Source organism: Stigmatopora nigra, chromosome 20 (genome assembly GCF_051989575.1).
Source record: "Stigmatopora nigra isolate UIUO_SnigA chromosome 20, RoL_Snig_1.1, whole genome shotgun sequence".
NCBI classification, from domain to species: domain Eukaryota; kingdom Metazoa; phylum Chordata; class Actinopteri; order Syngnathiformes; family Syngnathidae; genus Stigmatopora; species Stigmatopora nigra.
Window position 1 is genome coordinate 8670088 of NC_135527.1, and position 6000 is coordinate 8676087.

Here is a 6000-nt window from a genome sequence, read left to right on the forward strand (position 1 = left end):
TGGCTTCAACAGTACTTAGATATTAAACAGTACTCACATATTAAACACTACTTACATATTAAACACTACTTACATATTAAACTATGTCTCTTAGATATCAAACTCTGTCATGAACATAATTTTGAGAGCTGGCTTCAAAAGTACTTGGATATTAAACAGTAATTCCATATTAAACAGCACTTACATATTAAACAGCACTTATATATTAAAAAGTACTTAGATATTAAACTCTATCTCATGATTATAATTTTGAGAGCTGGTTTCAACAGTAAACTCTCTGACCAACCACCAAAAAAATGGCGACCAAAAGGGACCAAAAAACCAGCGCCCAAACTTCCGACTACCAAAACGTGGAGCTCATTTCAAATTTGTCGATCGGGCAAAAAAACCTAGCATCTAGTCGACTCTAAACTTCTTGAAAGGAATCTCGTGTGGTTTCCCCGCATCGTTTGTCCAAAAAAAAACCCACAAACAACTCGGCAAAACATCATCTACGCCGCATTAATTGACAGCAAGTGACAAACCCATGGTGGAAAAACTCCGTCCTACCTTTCCAGAAGACAGCATGTGGGTAATTTGCTTTAAAAAAAAAAAACCACGGCAACATCTCCGAGATCTCATTAGGAAACAAGGTGAATGTTGAGCTATGACAATCCTAGCATCAAAAAAGAATAAAAAACAACTCACGTTTTTTGCAGGGTGATTAAAGGCTTCCGTTTCTGATGAAAACAACTTGTTTAGAATCGAACATCTCATTGGGTTTTTCCTCCTTTGGGCTTTTTTTTTCTACGTCCAGTGGCGTTCCAGGGTGGAACCCCACTGCCTCAACGCCGCTTCGATCTCCGGCGCTAACGAGAGGCCTCTCGTACGGCGCCTTCATCTTAATGAAGCCTGAAAATGAGAGAAAAAATATAAAAATTAAAAAATAAAACCCTTAGAAGTATGCTAGGAAGCATCGGATACAAACCGATTGGTTGTCCTGGAAACCAAACCAACACAATCAATACTACAACCACCTGAAATGTTCCAAAATAACCATATTTGTCAAAATGGAGGCTCGGGGGCCAAATCTGGCCTGATGGATCCTTTTATATGGCCTGAGAAAGTCAATCATGTGCAAGCTAAGCAGTTTGATATTTGGTACACCCGCATATTGTTCTGTGAAGTTTTTTGACATGGTGTTGTTTACTTAGTTTACAGGTCTCTGGTGTTGGGTTTTTGGGGGTGACGTGAACTGTTAGCGGGAAGGTTAAAGGTACATTACAGTGGATAAATGGAATTTTTACAGTTGAAGTTTTATATATCGTAATTAGAATCAAAGTGGTGGCTTGGGGGCCAAATCTGGGCCGCCGCATCATTTTTTGTGGCCAGGGAAAGTTCATGAGTGCTGACTTTTTGTTTAGGATTAAATTAAAATGAAGATTATAGATGTATATATTAAGTTTAATGATTTTCCCTTTTTTGCATCAATAATTGCTATTTTTTGAGTCATTTTTTTCAGTTTTTAGTTCAAAAATAATTGGGTAAAATCTAAAAATATATTTAGAAAATAGCTCAAATAAACATTGTGTTAGATTTATAAAAAAACAGAATATTCATGGGTTTTAATCCATTTATATATTAAATTTAATGATTTTCCCCCTTTTACATCAATAATTGTCATTTTTTGATCCATTTTTTCAGTCTTTAGTTCAAAATTAATTTTGTAAAATCTAAAAATATATTTAGAAAATAGCTAAAATAAACATTGTTTTATTACTATAAAAAACAGAATACTCAGGACTTTTTATCCAGTATTTTAATCCATTTATATATTAAATTTAAGGATTTCCCCCTTTTAAATCAATAATTGCTATTTTTAATCATTTTTGTTGTTGTTTTAGTACAAAAAAAATCAAAAAAATCTAAAAATAGTTAAAAAAAACCTACAATAAACATTGTTTTAGATCTATAAAAAACGGAATATTCAAGACTTTTAATCCACTTCTTTTAATCCATTTATATTAAGAAAAAATCTAAATATTATATATAAAAAATGTCCTGTCCACGTAAAATCAAGCCTGTGAAACAACCCGAGTTTGACACCCTTGTTCTAAACGAATGTTCATTTTTCCAGCGGCCAATCCAGAATTGGGAATAGCCCTATATTTCCTGACTAGATGAAGGACCTGGGGGGGTATGCGGGGGGTGCTAGAAGTGGAGGACCCTCCACCAGGAGAGGACTGAAGACTAGGGCAAAGTGAGTGTCTCTAACCGGGATTCATCTTGTGAGTGGCGGGACAAGATTGGAGTGTGACGGATAGCGTCAAGCACATCAAGCGCAATTTCTGGAAATCATCATCTTCAAGGCTCTTCGCCGACAAGTCGCTGGTTTATTTGCGCCGGGTTGCGTCGGGTCGGGTAAATTCCTCCCGACAATGCTGCCCCGAGTGTCATATTTCAGCCACTTATTTTCTTGTGTTGAAGAGCCACAAAGGAGACAACCTACCGCACTCAAAACTCCATTTCTTTGGGCTTTGTGTACTCGCTCATTTTTTTGGGGGGGTTTGTAACTGGTTGCCAGGTTCATTTATTTTCAGGGTTGTCAAACTCGGGATGTTTCGCAGGCTACATTAACTTCAACTCAATTTAAAGTCGGATTATTTTAGGTGTAATATCTAGAATATTTATAATTGGATTAAAAACGTTAAAAAGTCCAATTTTATAGATTTAAAGCCATGTTTATTTAAGCAATTTTTCTATTTTAATCATTTCAAATGGATTTTTTTAAATTATGTTCAATATTAAAGTGGAAAACAGAATATATTTATATATTTTAGATGTTACAAAATACTTTTTGTACTAAAAACAATGGATTCAAAATATTTAATGAAAGGAAACTTAGGAAAATGTAAAATACATCATCATTTGAATTTAATGCTAAAATAAAAACTCATGATTTACTTTCTCAGGCCACACAAAATGATGCAACAGCCACAGATTTGGCCCACAAGCTGCTGCTTTGAAAACAAACTTTAATAACTTGGATTATGCTTAAAACAACAAAGTGAAAAAGGGAAAAAAAGTGAAAATGCAAGGCCCAAAACTAACAAAGCAAACTTACATCTAACCAGGAGAATCAGGACTTTAACTGGGAGACATATGAGAGCTCCAGACAACCCGGCAAAGACTGACTACTACAATACACAGGCTTTAAATACCTAGACATGGGCTGATTAGTCAATTGGAAACACCTGGGAGAGCCTGCCAGGCTGGGCAAGGCAAAAAGTCAACAGCCAATCACAAGGGCAGGTCAGAGTGAAGGGAAAAAAACAACAAAACGAATCTTAAATTGATGAATATTGACATGAGAAAGATTGGTCTTTTATTTGAATTATTTTAGCTACATCTAGATAAGTATGTAGCTAACTATTGATTGCTGACATCTTGAAGCCGATGATAGGTCATTGATAAGGTTTTTTAGGTGGATTAGAACTGGTCTGTCTTCAAGAGACCTCTCACTATTCCATGACATAAGACTGGTCATCACTTTGAATTTTTTTAGCTACATCTAGCTCGGTATCTAATGTAGATAACTATTGATGGCTGACATCTTGAAGCCAATGAATGGTCATTGATAAGGTTTTTCGGCAGACGAGAACTGGTCTGTCTTCAGGAGACCTATCACTATTCTATGACATGAGACTGGTCATCTTTTTGAATTATTTAGCCACATCTAGCTAAGTATGTAGCTAACTATTGATTCCTGACATCTTGAAGCCCACGAATGGTCACTGATAAGGTTTTTCGGCGGACTAGAACTGGTCTAACATCAGGAGACCTATCTCTGTTCTATGGCATGAGAAAGACTGGTCATCTCTTTGTATTATTTAGCTAAATCTAGCTAAGTATGTACCTAACTATTGATTCCTGACATCTTGAAGCCCATGAATGGTCATTGATAAGATTTTCCGGCAGACTAGAACTTCTCTGACTTCAGGCGACCTCTCAATATTCTATCACCAGCAGCAAAACGGACAAACGGAGGACCGGACGACCTCTGATTGGGCCCTCTGTCGTTCCGAGCGTGAACCCTGAGTGAAAAACTGCTAATGGATATCGGACGAGGCGCGACTGACAAACGGTTCAATTACAGACGGCAACATGACCTCGACACCTCATTGGATAACCATATATTTGCCCGTAATGTTACCCCCGCCCCGTTTAGCGAGATACTTTAAAGAAGACAAAAAAAAACTAGCGCTGTCCAAAAAAGTTGGACTAAAAAGTCGGATATCAGTATTCATGGTGGCCACGCCGCTTCAGTGAACAGCGCAACATTCAAAGTTTTCCACCTTTCCTTTCCGGGCCGCTCGCCGTGGCGCTCTCATTTCCATTCGTCTTTCTTGGCAAAGTTGCGCCGACACTTCATTTGCAACGGCGTTCCGCGGGCCACGGAATCGGGTACGGCGCCGAATACGAAGTAATCCCCGCCGCTTGATTCTATCAATCCCTTTTTTCTCCAACGCCGGGTTTTGAACACCTCAATCAAACTCTCCGTTCAAGGTCGCCTTTGGAGCGTGTTCGCCAGATGAAGCCGCCGCCCCCTCATCCCTCGCCGTCCCCCCCATCCCTCGCCGTCCCCCCATCCACCCGCTGTCCGTGTGCTTTGAACCGGAGACATCACCCGGAGAAAGACGGTCTGGGTTTTTTGAGAGGATGTCAGGCTATACTCGGCTTGACGGAGAAAGCGGCGAGGTCACCGTCACGGCCGATGCTCACGCCGAAAAATGGCGAGGGAAGTGCTAATGTTCATCCGGGCTGAGGCGGAGTCACGTATTTTTATGGAAATGGCCGGGATTTTTCGAGAAAAAGTGCCTGTAAGACGGAGTAAAGTGATGAAATCATATTGTAGCGTTAGCATGGATGTCAAAGATGCGGTTTGAGGGCAAAATCTGGCCCGCTACATCATTTTTTGTGGCCCGGGAAAGTGAATCATGAGTGCCAATTTCCTGTTTTAGGATCAAATTTGAATGAATAGTATAGATGTATATTAAATTTTCTGATTTTCCCCCTTTTGAATCCATAATTGTCATTTTTAATCATTTTTTCTGTGTTTTTGGTTCAAAAATCATTTTGTAAAATGTAAAAATATATTTAAAAAAAACTAAAATAAATATTGTTTTAAATCTATAAAAAACGGAATATTCAGGGATTTTAATCCAGTTCTTTTAATCCATTTATAAAGAAATTAATCTAAATATATCTCAAATGGGTAAAGATGTATATCAAATTGTCCTTTTAAATCAATAATTGTCATTTTTAAACCATTTTTTCTGTGTTTTTAGTTCAAAAATCATTCCATTTTGGTCCTATAATGATCTCTTGCCATTTCATCCTTCATAAACGCCATTTTTGATGAAATAAGATGAAAAAATAGCCCCTAAAACCATTATAGCTCCTGCTACTTACATGCACCGAAGATGAAGAAGATACCTTAAAGCCACAGTCCCCCATTTCTTACCAACTCAACCAACATCCCATTAATTAGCACAAATCCCAATCCCAAGATTCCAGCTGACTCTAGTTCAAATTTCCCAATATTAGTCCCGTCCCCGGTGGGTTTTGGCAGGTAACCTAGCGGTCCTAGCCGGAGGGCTCGCTGTTATTAGAGAGCAGCCAAGTGTGTGAAAGGGGAATAAAGCCATCTGGAATAAAGCCATCTGGAATATACGGCGGTCCGACTGGGGAATGTACCAATCAATGAAAGCAATCACGATATACAATTGAATTTGTTGGGAACTACGTAAAAAAGATGGCGTCTTTTGGGGGCTGGGGGCGGGATTACAAAGAGATTAGGTGCTGGACTAAAATAGAGCCAGGCTAGGAAAGGGGGCGTGGTCTACAAGGGATTTAGCAGAACATGGGATCAACATACCTGTGTCAACTTGTACGTTTTATACGTTTTTTTTTACTATTTCAAATCATGTACGTCGTACACTGACTTTTATACGGGGAATA

At 38.5% G+C, this 6000-nt stretch overlaps 1 long non-coding RNA gene across 4 annotated transcripts in view; it reads right to left on the reverse strand.

Annotated features, from left to right (window-relative positions):
* The window catches only part of LOC144213707 (uncharacterized), a 101507-nt gene extending 95759 nt beyond the window's left edge, over positions 1–5748 (reverse strand). For 3 of the 4 annotated variants that reach the window (XR_013330079.1, XR_013330077.1, XR_013330083.1), the window contains exons 1-2: positions 3104–3620; positions 688–891 (exon numbers count right to left, since the gene is read on the reverse strand). This is a non-coding gene — a long non-coding RNA (uncharacterized LOC144213707). Of the gene's footprint in view, positions 1–687; positions 892–3103; positions 3621–5451 lie in introns of those variants that run through there. The other variant, XR_013330078.1, reaches the window with a different exon arrangement.
* Between the last annotated feature and the right edge of the window lie 252 nt (positions 5749–6000).